The sequence below is a fragment of the Schistocerca cancellata genome, chromosome 2 (genome assembly GCF_023864275.1).
Source record: "Schistocerca cancellata isolate TAMUIC-IGC-003103 chromosome 2, iqSchCanc2.1, whole genome shotgun sequence".
NCBI lineage: Eukaryota > Metazoa > Arthropoda > Insecta > Orthoptera > Acrididae > Schistocerca > Schistocerca cancellata.
This window is the reverse complement of record NC_064627.1, coordinates 1,008,246,422-1,008,262,865: the sequence shown is the minus strand read 5'-3', so window position 1 is coordinate 1,008,262,865 and position 16,444 is coordinate 1,008,246,422. Positions and strand designations below refer to the sequence as shown.

Sequence of the window (16,444 nt, the reverse complement as noted above, 5' to 3'; positions counted from 1 at the left end):
AGTCTCGATCTCGCAACATTTTGAACAAATTACCTTTTGCGTTAAACCGTTCTGTTATTCCAGTAAATCAGAATAAACCGGTTCATTGGTAACTTCGGTTTTATTCTTCCCTTTCTCTATGAGTCACGCTATCTGCTTTTCCCTTATATTCATTAACTGTATGTTATCACGTTATTCCTTCCTTTCCACCTCTAGCCCTTTCTCTTGTCTCCATAGCTCATAACGTTAAAAACCTGTCTTCCTCTAATTTGTAATTTTGTTTTTTCAGTTATGAATGTGAACTGTGTGTGTGTGTGGGGGGGGGGGGGGGGATACCACTATAACCTTTTAGTTGTAAATAGCACGCCTATAGAAATATACGTGAAATAAAATATGTAGAATGCCTGATTAGAGGTAAGGGAGGACTTAATGGCCCTGATCTTAGGAGTTAAATGAATGATCAAGACTAAAAGCATTGGAAAATGTTAAGAACCAAGTTCCACAGAAAAAGCAGTGGAGTCAACATTTTATGCTCCGTATTCTTACATTCTTTACTATGAAAATTTTCAAATACTTACCTGCTACTTTTTCTAAAGAATTTTGAGATTAGGGGAATACGGGAAAAATAAAGCTGGGTCTTTTACCAGTTCTCTGTACCGTAAGGATTCACAATATTTAAATTTCCGCAGATAGTTTCTCACCATGTCATCTGCTAAACCGAAGTTGCAAACTGAAGTATCCAGAATATCAAGTCGAGTTCTCCCCGTCCTCTACGAAAAGTGAAGCAGGGTGAAGGCTGGAGTTATATATATATATATATATATATATATATATATATATATATATATATATATATATATATATATATATATATATAGGGGAATAAACGATGACCGACGTGTAGTACAGGGACTCACCGAATTCCAACGCCCTTGCAACTTCATCTCAGTCGCTCTTTAAAAAAAGTGAATATAGCAGGAGACGCCCAGCTTACAAGCAAAATAAAAACTGCTCATACAAGAACGGAAAGTTTGGAACGTATCAAAACGGTAACATAACGTTCAATAGCAAGAGAAACCTGCTATTTAAAAAAAAAAATGGTTCAAATGGCTCTGAGCACTATGGGACTTAACAGCTGTGGTCATCAGTCCCCTAGAACTTAGAACTACTAAAACCTAACTAACCTAAGGACATCACACACATCCATGCCCGAGGCAGGATTCGAACCTGCGACCGTAACAGTCGCGCGGTTCCGGACTGCACGCCTAGAACCGCGAGACCACCGCGGCCGGCCCTGCTATTTTACTCACGCTCGGTAAATGCGGCGTATGAATAAAAATGTTCAGTTGACTTTGTAGAGGGACGATTGGATGGACGTGGTGTTTGACTGCAGTTGTGATATCTGTACGTTAATAATAAATAAATTACAATAACAGAGCACTCATGAATACCAAAGTCTTTGCGCTCAACCATTTACAATTAAAGGTTCAGTAAAGTGATGACACAAGAATTCGAACAGTATTTCGCTTCAGCAGTAACACAATAATCTACTCTCAAAACTAGTCACATTAATATACCTCAGAACTTGCTCTAAAATACCTCCGTATAACATATTTTCCAAGATTATATTAAACAGAGTAGAGACAACACTGAAAAGTAACTCATGTGAATATGAAGGTGGTTTTATTTTCGAAATTTGTGGTAAGTTCTTATGGGACCAAACTGCTGAGGTCATCGGTCCCTAAGCTTACGCACTACTTAATCTAACTTAAACCAACTTACGCTACGGACAACACACAGACCCATGTCCGAGGGAGGACTCGAACCTCCTACGGGGGGGGGGGGATTTCCAAAAGACAACTAATTCCGTTGACAGAACTACAGATAAAATAAAACCATATGAGTGGAAGCAGGTAGATGCCACTTTCTAATTCCTTGAATAAAGCGCCTGAGAGGTAGATGCCACTTTCTAATTCCTTGAATAAAGCGCCTGAGTGGACCGTAGGATAAGATAAAACGCTCTCTAAAGATTTACGCATAGAGTAGGAGGTATTTATGCGCAGTAGTTCACACAGCGGTGCGATGCCCAATGTTTAAACTGACTAGGAATTTGTCGGCTGGGCTTTGATTTTCGCAGAAGCCACAAGGTCCTTTTTAATTTTATTTTATTCCTCTCAATTTTAAACGTTTAATTATAAAATTTAAACATATTTTATGTACGTAAAATACATATATACAATCAGTTACGATTAGTGCCCTTGTAAGTCAAAAGGCTATAGGCCGCCACATTGCAGCACACTGGTAAAATTTTACATTAGCCAACACTGTCTAAAAAGCATAATGTTTCTATACTCTCCGCCAATGGGAGTAGCGTCAGCGTCGTATCGCGAGTCACAGCACTTATAGTATCACATATCATATCTGCTCTTGTGAACCGCTTCTTCGGCTCGAGTGTGGCACAGAATGGTTTGAAACTTCCCCTTTGAACAATTATACATGACTGTGCTTATACTGACACACAATATTTTTAGCGCAACGCAATCTGACTTTCAATAATCCCTACAAAAGAATGGCCCTGACTAACATTAAACTATACCTTTCACAAATCACTTACCTCACAAAAAATCTTCGTTACCCAAGCTACTGCAATACAGCGAGCGCCACTACTGCCAGCTAAATAAAAGATTCAAACTACGGAAGGCACTAACTATTGATAGGCATAGTTAGCAAATGAAAGGTATTAATAGAGTACAAACAATGTATTTACCTTAATAGTGTTGAAAAATCATAATATATATAGCAGTTCATGACATCCAGTCTTACAAATTTCAAAACTCCGCCATTTCTCTCCCCACATCCACCACTGCTGGCGGCTCACCCCCAACTGCGCAACGCTACGCGCTGTTCACATCCAGCTGCCCAACACTACAATGTCAGACAACAATGCAAACTAGCCACAGACTGCACACAGCACAGCCAGTGATTTTCATAGAGAGCGCTACGTAACGTTGCCAATAAGAAAACATAAACAGCCTACTTACATAGCCCCCATGCTCCCCACAAAAAATTTTAGAAATTGTTATGGGCAGTGGCCAATAATGATTTGATAAAATTTGTCATAATTACAATAACAAAGATATCGAATGCACACACATATTGATACAATGTTGGTCAAAAGCTAAAATTTTCTCACAGTCCATAAGGACAGTCCTGATCATTCATCACAGTAAAATTGCAGTGTTTTTCTCAAAGTCTGAGCAGTAAAGGAAAGTGCACACGGAAGTAGTGGATTTCCATGCAGTCTTGAAGAAGTAGTGTTGTCCTTCCAACGGAAAGACAGTGCTGACTCTTGACATGCAGACAGGTAATGGGCCACAACAGAGCAAACCCACAGCAGAGTCAGTCGAAATTTTGAAGAGTATTGGTAGGTAGGTCATCACAGAGCAGACCCACTGTAGTCCTGGTAGAGATTATGGTATTGGTGGGCTTTCAAAGATGCAGACCCACTATAGTCCTTGTAGAGATAATGGTATTGGTGGACCATCAAAGATGCAGACCCACTGTAGTCCTCGTAGAAACGGCCAGCAGCCATCTGTTGCAACTGTGCAGGTGCACAATCACCATCAAAGAGTCTTGCGGACAATATAGCAAATCCATAAACCACCACTTGTGCACTCACGAAGTTTTTGGAATTGTCCTTAGAACCAGCAATGCTGTTATCCAGTCCCTTGCTGAATTATTAACACACGTGCAAACACTAACAGTCCCTACTTCTCACATATTGTCCATATACTATGACTAACAGAAACGTGTGCAGTGAAATGTAACTTACAAGTTACTTAATTTGATGAACTGGTGTCAATTACAATTTTATAACATGAGAATACAATAACAAAGATACAGAAAACATCATTAAAACACAATAACATTTGTAGTAACACAGGCTTTACAAAAGAATAGAAATAAACATATACATCAGTGTTACAAGAATTATGACATAAGTACATACATAAAGATCAGAATAACTTTTGAAACATCAACTTTAGACATGAGCATTAAAACGAAACAGAATAAATAATGTCAAAGCATATTTACAAGGTAAATAACATATTATTAATGCCAATTATATTTGAGGATAACAGTATTCCTCATCATAGTGAATGTAGCTTAGTATTAGAAGAAGAAAAAATTCTATGAAACTACACAGAGAGAGGAAGAAAACAAATACACAAGGGTACACAAACACATAGTGGGATAACACAAAAGGAAAGGACAGGGTTTGTTTTCAGTGTAACATTTGGTACTGCAGTCCAACCCAAAACTTAATTCCATAGATCGTTCCTCTTATTTCGACATTTGCTCCAGCAAAAAAAAAAAAAAAAAAAAAAAAAAAAAAAAAAAAAAAAAAAAAAAAAAAAAAAAAAAACCTGTCCAAGCATGCTTTCTGTATTCTGTTCACATCCTTTTTCAAAAATAGTTTTTCTCCACTGTACACTACTTTTTTGGCCAAACCATTTTCTTATAACTTCTCAATGCATTTCTTCCAGTTGTCCATAGTTTCTTATATAGTCTACCCCCTCTTAAGCTAACTTAAATCTACTGAGCTCAGATGCTAAACTAAGGGACAAGGCAATGCAGCAGTACAAAACAATTAACACAAACATCAATGACAAAAAATTCAAATTGGCGAAGCAATTGCAATATTACAACTAATATAAGGCACTGTGCAGCAAACAAGAAAAATAAATCCGTAGTAAAACTGGCTTACAGAGTAATACAAAGTCAAATTCAGTAACACTATGCCTGGCAAACAGCAGCAGCAAATGAAATAACTTATACCTAAACATGACAAAGCTCAAGCTAGTACACTAAAGACAACAATGCAGATAAGGGAAATGTCTATTCACATCTTAATGTCTACGTAATTAAAATGGTGCACCACAAGAAGTTATTCTACCAAAAAAATTACGAAGTACTTGAAAAGAAAATTCCGTATACAATTCCTGTGAAGGGAAATGTCTTTTTATGCTCCTTCGTTTTTTTGAGTAGATCATAAAATTATTTACTGGATCTGTAGGCATAAAATATTTATATTAGTACATCTATTAAATTTTATTTTAACCAATGCTGCAGTGCAGCTAGAAACTAGATATTAAACAAAATGAGTAAATAAATACATAAAGCAAGCCATATGGCATTTCTCTCAACTAGCAAGACAATAGCCGTGAAATGTCTCTCATCGTTTCATTAGGCATTTTAGTAAATATCATAAATTATGAGCTCCACAGTGTAATCATATGTTTTCAAGTTTGAGCATGTCGTATTTGCGATGCTTTCGACAAAGAAATGTCAATAGTGAGGATAATGGCCTCTTTTTTTTGCACCTAATGGCTTTCTTTTGTCAGATGACTACCTCTCACCTGGGCGCCCAAAACGCATTATGTCAAGGTCACTTACCTTTCTTACTGAAATATTTATGACAGCAGTTTCCGCTACAGTGGCTGTCTCATATAAAAAAATTCACAGATTGAGAATTTGCGTTACAAATGTGTAGAAACAAAATCCTATTGATATAACAGTGTCCAAAGATTTTTCGTCGGCATTGTAATACATTCACTCATTTACATACATTTCATAACTCTCAAAGTACGATTCTTGGTTTCCAACAACCTTTTCCACAAATCAGAGTCCCTAACCACTACTCATTATTCCTTACCTTATTACACATATACATATTTGTCGACACTTCTTCAATATTTCATCATAATAAATACGTAGCATAATCAAATTCCTCATATACAGTAGCATCATCTTATTGATCATAAACATACCTCAGCAGCATAATACACATCGTCGTGGTAAAAATAACAACATAACACCTCAGTCAAATCTCATAAACGTCGTAGCTTTCTGCAATAATGTCAAAACCTAAAAAAAATTCTCTGCTCATTTCAATAGTGTCATCTACCTCAAACGTACTTTAAAAATCATGCTCCCTTACCAAATACATCATTCAAAGCTCTCATAGTATCACAATGGTTCCAAAAAAATATGAACAGTTCACAAAGTACAGACAAAATACAATTTCATAAGTGTGAAGTTACCCTACTGTGTAATTGTGTAAACATGTGTCACTGATGTAGTAAAAAAAAAATGTTTATCTCTCAGTTAAATGATCAGACAGCTGTGTAATTTGTGTCTTAGAGAAATATGGTACCGATGTGTAAAGTTGTATAAGCAAATACCATATTAGCTAGGGCTCCTTGTGCTTGCCAAACACATGGTACACAAAGTAGGCGTGTACCCCCCTGAGGATTAATGTAATTATACCCTCAGGTGTTACAGATTACAGCAATGGAATGAAATGTATCACGGAAAACCTTTGTATCATTGTACTTCAAATATCTTTAAAAATAAATGATTTAAGTACAAAATTAATCACTCAAATACGTGTACTGTAGCGCTAACTGTGCGTCTTGCTGTAAGATAATTCTGTGGAAGTGTCGTAGTCATCGTCCTCTGTAAGCATAGTTCTGCTGAAGTCAAAGTACTTACCTCATCATAAACGAAAGTGAAATGCTTTGCGTATAGATACCGTAGTTATTACGTACCTTACCGTGATCAAGAAAGTACTGTACTGTAACGTATTGTTGTGCTACGAAAAAGACTGTCACATTGTAGCTATACCACAAATGTTACTACTAAAACATGTTTTACTTTCCAGAATAATACAGAAAAACTGTGCGGATATAAAACAGATACACCGCAAAAGCAACAATGTAAATTGTGTCACATATTAGTAGCGTCATGATATAATCGTGTAGCTGTCACATAAACTAACCACTGTGTCATCTGGTATCTCACAGAAAGTACTTTAAATCCAGAATGTATTTTCAAGTAAACCAAAATGTTGCATTAAAATCTCATTAGCAGTACTGGTAAATGTTCTAAGTATGTGAGCCTTATAGTTGTTACGTAATCGTGCAACTAACAAGCAAGAATGTACACACACAATAACACTGTGTCGTCTGTTCACAATAACAATGCATTCGTAATTTCTGTTTAAATAAGTTCTCTTGGTTCTTGACTGGATATTTAACATGAAACATTGTTGCATATTAACAGATTCTAAGTCTGACAAAGCATACTAGTAATGTAAAGTGAAAAGTTATATGGCAAAGACAAAGTTAAAAGGCAGATTATCTTTCAATAAACGGTTTTACATGTGAAATGTGGTGTAAACCTTTACTCTTCCTAGAACGCAGAGTTTCAGTTTCAACACAATTATCATGTGGTTACGTCGGTAAGGAACACTGGAATTTTTCTCAAGGTTAGCTTATGTTATTTTTCTCAAGCCCAGCTGGCGCACGTGGCTGCCTGACGGTGCGAGTCACTGTCTGTTTCTTTGTTGGCGCGCGTCGTTATTGGGATTTGGAGACCTAACTTCTACAAATTCACTTTGTCGAGAGGGCCCTCCTATGTTTGAATCCCGCCAGTTCTGATGCAATTCAGGTCTGTCGTTACGATCATGTCGTCTGTCGTCATGTCGGTAGATTTCATAGTTACTTTCTTGTTGGTTACGTGGTGGAGAACTTCTCCCTGAATCGTAACTGTGCACTGGTCCGTTGCGTCTAAAGTTATTCTGTCTCCCTTGATAATATTTATTTTGGTTCCCATATTGTCTGTTTCTCTGATTGTCTCTGTGATAGTCATTACCGCGGGAGGTGATCTTTCCCTGTAGTTATTACTACTCTGCAAACGGTTGTCATACAGGTGGTGTCTGTTTTGGTCACGATTTGTGTTGTGAGAATAGCCTTGTCGTGTCCAGTTATTATTTCTTTCATCGCGGAATTGCGACGGATGTGACCTGTAATTGTTGTGTTCCTGTTTTCGCGTTCCGCGATTATCAGTGTCAATTTCTAATTCTTGTAAGAGCCCCTGAAAAGCTTCAATGTCGTCTTTGCAACGTCCTGCCAAAATAATATGTCGTAAATGTTAAGGTAATTTGATTAAGCAAATGCGGATGAGTTCTGAGGGGCTGTATGGGTTTGACAGGTACTGATTCTTGTGCAACATGTCTTCAAAATATTTCAAAAGACTGGAGAATTCAGATTGTTCGAAATGTTTCATCATTATGATGCTATGTTTTACTCGGTCTGTGTAGCTTGAGACCAATATGCTGAGAGGAAGGCATGATAAAATTCTCCTTCACTGTGGCAATCGTGAATGACCGATCGCATTCTTACAGATGGTTCATTCTCTAAATAGCCACACATAAATTCTAATCTGTGCTGCAATGACCTGTTGGGAGGAAAACAATGAGAGAATTGATGAAGCCATGCTCGTGGATGAATGTCGTTGACAGAATTCTTAAATGTTTTGAATTTACGTGTAGTAATGAACAGGTTCTAGTCAAAATCATCGCGTCAGCGAGTCGCACATCGCTCATTGTTACTTCGTTTCGGCGGTTCCATCTCAAAATTCAATGCGCCTTGCCAATTTCTTTCATAATTTCCGAAGTGTCCTGTGTTATTATTTTGTGGTTTCTCCATATTTTTCTGTCCATCTTTCCGTACTGGAGCGCGAGTGTCCTCTGAAATATGTAATTCTTGTATTACTTGTGCCAACTAATCTTGTACTTCCCGTATTTCTCTTTTGTACTGTGTATTGATTTGATTTCGATTTTGTTTGAATTTTCTAATTTGTTCATACTCTTCAGTGTCCGTGAAGGCTACAGGTCTTGTGTCATTCAGATCATCATCTACCTTTGTAGATAAGTTAGTGAACTGATCTGAAAGTTCGGCTACTTTATCCGTTAGTGAAATTATTTCCTCTGTGTGTTTTTCTGAACCAAGTTTCAGAGTGTCCATTTGTGTTGAAATCGTATCTACTGTGTCCTTTAAGTTTTCCTGAGTTTTTGCAAGTTGCGTAACCGAATCGGTAGATGCAACTGAGTCAATTTTAGCTTGCAAGGTGTCGTGATTTTCATGAACAATAGTTTGCAGTTCTTTTATGGCTGCTTCGTGATTCTGTAATGCATTTTCATGATGCGAAAAAATAGGTTGGAAATGCTCACAAATTTGTGTTTTTACGTCATTACAGACTTTTTGACATTTCGATTCAATGTTATGTAAGATGGCGGAGACTGTTTACAACTGCCAAGTCTAAACTGTGAGCAGTGCAGTGCACATAACGCGCTTTTTGTTGTATATCCCAAAACTAACTTTTTTAGTCCTTTGAAATTACCTCTCATATTCGGCGCACCATCATAGCACTGCCCTCTTACAGTTATCCATTGACAAATCAAGATGAGCAAAAACGTCTTTTAAAATACTAAACAGAGTTTGTGATTCAGTGTCTGGGGTCTCGTAAAAGCCAATAAAGTCTTCATGTATGATTAAGGAATCATCGACAGTACGAATACAAAATCATACTTGCTCGTGAATCGAAGAATCACTTGTTATATTGTGTTCTGTCATTTCGGATTCCTGAGGCGAGCTGTTGCCGACCGATCGATCGATAATGCTTCCCTGTTCACTAATTGTTTCACTGCCTACACCATTATTTGCAGCCCGCTCCATTTCCCTATGCACAATTACCAAGTTACTACTTTGAACATTAGTTAATTCATTACTCTGCGGCGCTAACACACTGCTTTCGTCTTCACTGTCATTTCGCAGTTTACTTTGAAGCCTAGTATTACGTTTTTCACACGCCATTATTGTCACAATATTTCACACGACAGCACAGAGAAGCACAATTTGAAGAGGGAAATAACAAAACACATTAACATAGGGTTGAAAATAATATCTAGTTAATTGCAAGCGCAGCTGCGAAAAACTTGGTGCAAATCTACATGCATGCCACAACTGTGTACAACAATGAAAAACTACAACTACAAAGGAAATTCTCTCTATAATTACGCGCTAGCAATAAACAAAAGCTACACTAATTACACGAACTACAAAAAAAATCAGAAGATTCCAGTGAGGTATCCTCGGCTAAGGGTCGACATATGAAACTTCCCCTTTGAACAATTATACATGACTGTGCTTATACTGACACACAATATTTTTAGCGCAACGCAATCTGACTTTCAATAATCCCTACAAAAGAATGGCCCTGACTAACATTAAACTATACCTTTCACAAATCACTTACCTCACGAAAAATCTTCGTTACCCAAGCTACTGCAATACAGCGAGCGCCACTACTGCCAGCTAAATAAAAGATTCAAACTACGGAAGGCACTAACTACTGATAGGCATAGTTAGCAAATGAAAGATATTAACAGAGAACAATGTATTTACCTTAATAGTGTTGAAAAATCATAATATATATAGCAGTTCATGACATCCAGTCTTACAAATTTCAAAACTCCGCCATTTCTCTCCCCACATCCACCACTGCTGGCGGCTCACCTCCAAATGCGCAACGCTACGCGCTGTTCACATCCAGCTGCCCAACACTACAATGGCAGAAAACAATGCAAACTGGCCACAGACTGCACACACCACAGCCAGTGATTTTCATAGAGAGCGCTACGTAACGTTGCCAATAAGAAAACATAAACAGCCTACTTACAGGTTGAAATGGTTCTGAGCACTATGGGACTTAACTTCTGAGGTCATGAGTCCCCTAGAACTTAGAACTACTTAAACCTAACTAATCTAAGGACATCACAAACATCCATGCCCGAGGCAGGATTCGAACCTGCGACCGTAGCGGTCGCGCGGTTCCAGACTGTAGCTTGTAGAACCGCTAGGACACTCCGGCGGGCTGGGGCGCAGACCTCACAAAGCTAGAACTATTGATAAAATATCTATATATGGATGTATTGAACTTTTTCCATAAATATAGATTTACATCGGCGATACTTATTTATCCAACAAACGGAAAATAGAAATGTCGCAGGTATTTTTATTTTATATTGCATTTTTTGTTCAAAATTTTCGGTAAAGACTTGAAGCTGTTCTTATGAAATTGTAGCATAACATAATTTTACTTTCATTCATAATTTCACTTTCATTTTGTGAAGGAGTCTTATTACTTTTGAGCTTTCATCACGTCCAATCTTTCACGTTGACTGTGTAGAGCAAGTATATGTGGCACAAAAGAAAAGAAATCGGATTCCACTGGGGGGGGGGGGGGGGGGGGGATGGCGGTGTGAATAGAATAACAAGATTTCCGATGTGAAGAAATAACACACCAGTCGCATTAAAAAACAAATTTTAATGCCAATAGTGTGCTGTTTGTCACAATGGCATTCTTCAAAAGCAGTTGCTGAAAATGACAAGATTGGTCTTTGCAGCGGACGTAGACATTTGAGGGAAAATTCTGACGTAATTGGCACTCGCCGCTACCAACAGAAACTGCAATGTTTGTTTCACCATGCAATTTTGACACTACAACTCCTAGGTTACTGACGTTGACAGAAAGTAGGGAAATCCGATATGTGACGAAACCGAACGACGGACCCTTCGGACACCTTTTATTATGCCACTTACATTCAGTTACTATTTAGCAAAGTGGTTATCGCGAAGTGTGAATGTGCATCTTTTTCCTCTCAATTCTTCCTCTAAGTGGGATAATCAGGCTGCTAGCGTGTTGATGTACAGAATATCTGATACACTACTGTCCATTAAAATTGCTACACCAAGAAGAAATGCAGATGATAAACGGGAATTCATTGGACAAATATATTATACTAGAAATGACATGTGATTACATTTTCAAGCAATTTGGGTGCATAGATCCTGAGAAATCAGTACCCAGAACAACCACCTCTGGCCGTAATAACGGCCTTGATACGCCTGGGCATTGAGGCAAACAGCTTGGATGGCGTGTACAGGTACAGCTGCCCATGCAGCTTCAACACTACAGTTCATCAACAGTAGTGACTGGCGTATTGTGACGAGCCAATTGCTCGGCCACCATTGACCAGCCGTTTTAAATTGGTGAGAGATCGGTAGAATGTGCTGGCCAGGGTAGCAGTCGAACATTTTCTGTATCCAGAAACGCCCGTAAGGACCTGCAACATGCGGTCGTGCATTATCCTGCTGAAATGTAGGGTTTCGCAGGGATCGAATGTACGGTAGAGCCACGCGTCGTAACACATCTGAAATGTAACGTCCACTGTTCAAAGTACCGTCAATGCGAACGTGAGGTGACCGAGACGTGTAATCAGTGGCACCCCATACCATCATGCCGAGTGATACGTCAGTATGGCGATGACGAATACACGCTTCCAATGTGCGTTCACCGCAATGACGGCAAACAGGGATGCGACCATTATGGTGCTGTAAACAGAACCTGGATTCATCCGAAAAAATGACGTTTTACAATTCGTGCATCCAGGTTCGTCGTTGAGTACACCATCGCAGGCGCTCCTGTCTGTGATGCAGCGTCAAGGGTAACCGCAGCCATGGTCTCCGAGCTGATAGTCCATGCTGCTGCAAACGTCGTCGAACTGTTCGTGCAGATGGTTGTTGTGTTGCAAACGTCCCCATCTGTTGACTCAGGGATCGAGACGTGGCTGCACGATCCGTTACAGCCATGCGGATAAGATGCCTGTCATCTCGACTGCTAGTGATACGAGGCCGTTGGGATCCAGCACGGCGTTCCGTATTACCCTCCTGAACCCACCGATTCCATATTCTGCAAACAGTCATTGGATCTCGACCAACGCGAGGAGCAATGTCGCGATACGATAAACTGCAATTGCGATAGGTTACAATCCGACCTTTATCAAAGTCGGAAACGTTATGGTACGCATTCCTCCTCCTTACACGAGGCATCACAACAACGTTTCACCAGGCAATGCCGGTCAACTGCTGTTTGTGTATGAGAAATCGGTTGGAAACTTTCCTCATGTGAGGACGTTGCAGATGTCGCCACCGTCGCCAACCTTGTGTGAATGCTCTGAAAAGCTAATCATCTGAATATCACAGCATCTTCTTCCTGTCGGTTAAATTTCGCGTCTGTAGCACGTTGTCTTCGCGGTGTAGCAATTTTAATGGCCTGTAGTGTGATAAATCAGTACATAAATGTAAAGCTTTAAAACTGTCAATATATTTACGATGTGCAGACAATATTTATATAGGCAGGTATGTCATACTTTTCCATCGATATATTGATATAATGATGCTTTTCTTCGATATATCTAGGGCCAATAATGATATTATTTTAAATATTGACATATCGGAATCGCTATATTTTTAAAAACATCAACAGTCTTTCACGAAGGCATGGTCTCCGGTTGTTAACAAGGCGCTGTGTACGTTGATGGGGCTCCATAATGGAGGCTGCGCGCATGGAATGAGCTGGCTCCTCCGGTCCAACTGATCCGATCATTGATTGGAAATAGTTTTATTTGGCTACTTGGAGAACATTTACAACCGTTTATACAAGTCATGTTCCGAGACAACGAGGGAGTTTTTATGGATAACAATGCGCCATGTTGCCAGGCCTAAATTTTTATGCGACTGGTTTGAAGAACAATTCGATTGCGAGATTTGGCCATCCAGATCGCCCAACTTGAATTCTATCTAACATATACCGGACATATCCAGAGGCGGCCAGGCTGGCCGAGCGGTTCTAGGCGCTACAGTTTGGAACCGCGCGACCGCTACGGTCGCAGTTTCGAATCCTGCCTCGGGCATGGATGTGTGTGTTGTCCTTAGGTTAGTTAGGTTTAAGTAGTTCTAAGTTCTAGGGGACTGATGACCTCAGAAGTTAAGTCCCATAGTGCTCAGAGCCATTTGAACCATTTTGAACATATCGAGAGGTGAGTTCGTGCACAGAATGCTGCACCGGCAACTCTTTCGCAGTTGTGAACGACTATAGAGGCAGCATGGCTCGTTATTTCTGCAGGGGACTTCCAACGACTTGTTGAACCCATGCTACGTCGAGTTGCTGCTCTAAATCCGGAAAAAGGAGGTCCGACACGATATTAGTAGGTATCCCATGGAGTTTGTCAGCGGCCGCATAAAATGCGGACAGCGGGATGCGGTTTGACGACCACTGATCTGGAGCTTCCTAAAGTGGAATGATCACTTAAGGGGCTCCGGAACGCCCTATACTTGCAATGTTAAAATAACGCTTATAAATTACATCTTTCCTCACAAAGTATTTGAGGTAGGAAGTTGAACTTTTTACAGATTATTTATTGGAATATGGGCTACTACTTAACACAGGGATTTTACAAAATTTTAGTTCAGTTATTAAACATGATTTTTTTTCAATTGTAATGAAAATTCACAACATTTTTTCAATTTTTTATTTATATATTCAAAAATATACAGTTTTTTGAAAAAAGGCTGTGTTAAATTATGCAGAAGGTACTGTGTAACATTTACTGAAAGTTTGAAACAAATGTGTTTGGAAGATCCTTAGAAAACATGTAATTAGTATGAGAAAATAAAAGTTTTGGGAATCGAGCGACAAAGATTGGATTAACTTTTTAGTGCATTCCAGGTCCATAGGATGGATTATCTTCATCCTCTGCAAACTCCTCCTCCAGCTTCCTCTTGTTCCTCCTCCTGTTTACTATTGCTTGTATTTCTAGACTCTTTACAGCCCTGTCTGCAGCCCGAAGGCGTTCCTTGTCTAAAGCAAGCATCGCTCGTACCATGTTAGAATGTTATTATTTACAGTAATAACACATACCTTTGGCTTTCCAACATTTCTCCTTTTCTTAAAAGCCTTCAGAGGATTTCTAATAACTTTACTTTTACTCATTATTATACTTCAACAAAACAGAGACTCAAGAAACAGAATTAATTACGAATATTTTCGAGATAACGACAGAGTAAACAAACATGAAACAATCGACAATCACACCAGCGATATATATTGAACCATCACAGGTTAGCCACAACACATACTTTAACTCACATCACTAAAATGTACCTGATGAACACGGACGTTAATAATAACACCATTTGACAGCAGTTTAACAGCGCCACAGTGGGTCACGCCCATGTAGAACACATTTCAAAAAAAAATTTAAAAATAGTTGTAGTCTTCGGAATTGAATAAATTATATATCTATTAAAAGGTAATAGTCTGCAGATTCAGAAAACGCAAAAAAGTAAAAATTGAACTTTTCATGATTTTGAGCCTTTCCGGAGCCCCTTAAAACATGTTGTAGGAAAGTCGCATGCCAGGCTGAGATTCACTGGAAGACATTGAACGGAATGTAATTCATCCACAAAAAAAAAGGTTCAAATGGCTCTGAGCACTATGGGACTTAACAGCTGTGGTCATCAGTCCCCTCGAACTTAGAACTACTTAAACCTAACTAACCTAAGGACATCACACACATCCATGCCCGTGGCAGGATTCTAACCTGCGACCGTAGCGGTCACGCGGTTCCAGACTGAAGCGCCTAGAACCGCACGGCCACACCGGCCCGCATCCACAAAGGATGTGACTTACGAAACACTTGTTCGACAGATTTTTAGGTATTGTTCTTCAATCACTAAATAGGATTAACCGAAGATATAGAGCAAACAGAATAGAGAGCGACACTTTTCGTCACGGGATTGTTTTGTAAATACATTAGCGAGATGCTCAACAAACTCTAATGCCAGTCACTACAAGAGAGCTATAGACTGTCACCAGGAGATTTGCTGTTGAAACTGCGAGAGTGTAGGTTCGTTCCGGTAACAGCCCTGGCAACATACGATGCAGAAATTAGAGCTCATACAGAAGTTTGTCGGCAGTCGTTCTTCCCGGGCAAAATGATGTTGGTACCCTCGTGGTGATGCCACCCTCCCATAAGGTGGCTTGCAGATAATGTGGATATGTCGTTTTGGTAAGACCTGTCGGTCATTTAGCATGCGAGTTACTATGAGGTTTTCGCAAACAGCAGGCCTTTGACCAGCTGCTGGCGTACGACTGTGGGACAGCTGTTAGTGTGGGGGCTTCACGCCAGGGTGGGCGCCCCGTGCCCTATGCTGCACGCTGCTGACCACCTGTCACATCCCGGGCAGCACCAACCGCTTCCCCACAGCTGCTCTGGCCGGACACCGCTTCCCACGCCAGCAAACTGCTCAAAATGCCACCCCACACCGGCTGTCAGTCAAACCCAGCCAATGAACAGTCCAACGGAAAACGTGCTGCCAAGCTGACAAATGGTTTCCTGGACGCGCTAGATGACCACGATACAGCGCTACGACATATAAATATGTCGGCTGGCGTTCACCCAACTCGAAAAGCTAACTGATCGGGTTTAATTCATTAGGTTACCTCGTTTGAATAATATCACTTTTATGTATACGCTGGCAGAGTAACCGATGTTACTCAGGTAAGGATTTATTTCAGTCCTCTATTAGTCCATCTTCTTCTTCCCCTATCTGTGTCCATGTCATCGTTCATCCCCTCTCTGTCCATCTCTTCCTCCCTCCTCTCCCTGTTCACCTCCTGTTTTCTTTCTCTGTCCACTTCCTCCTCTCCCCTTTCT

At 39.7% G+C, this 16,444-nt stretch overlaps 1 long non-coding RNA gene across 1 annotated transcript in view; it reads right to left on the bottom strand.

Moving 5' to 3' along the window:
- The window catches only part of LOC126149241 (uncharacterized), a 349,826-nt gene extending 334,865 nt beyond the window's left edge, over positions 1–14,961 (bottom strand). Inside the window, exon 1 of the long non-coding RNA XR_007530752.1 lies at positions 14,890–14,961. This is a non-coding gene — a long non-coding RNA (uncharacterized LOC126149241). The remainder of the gene's footprint in view (positions 1–14,889) is intronic.
- Positions 14,962–16,444: the final 1,483 nt, after the last annotated feature.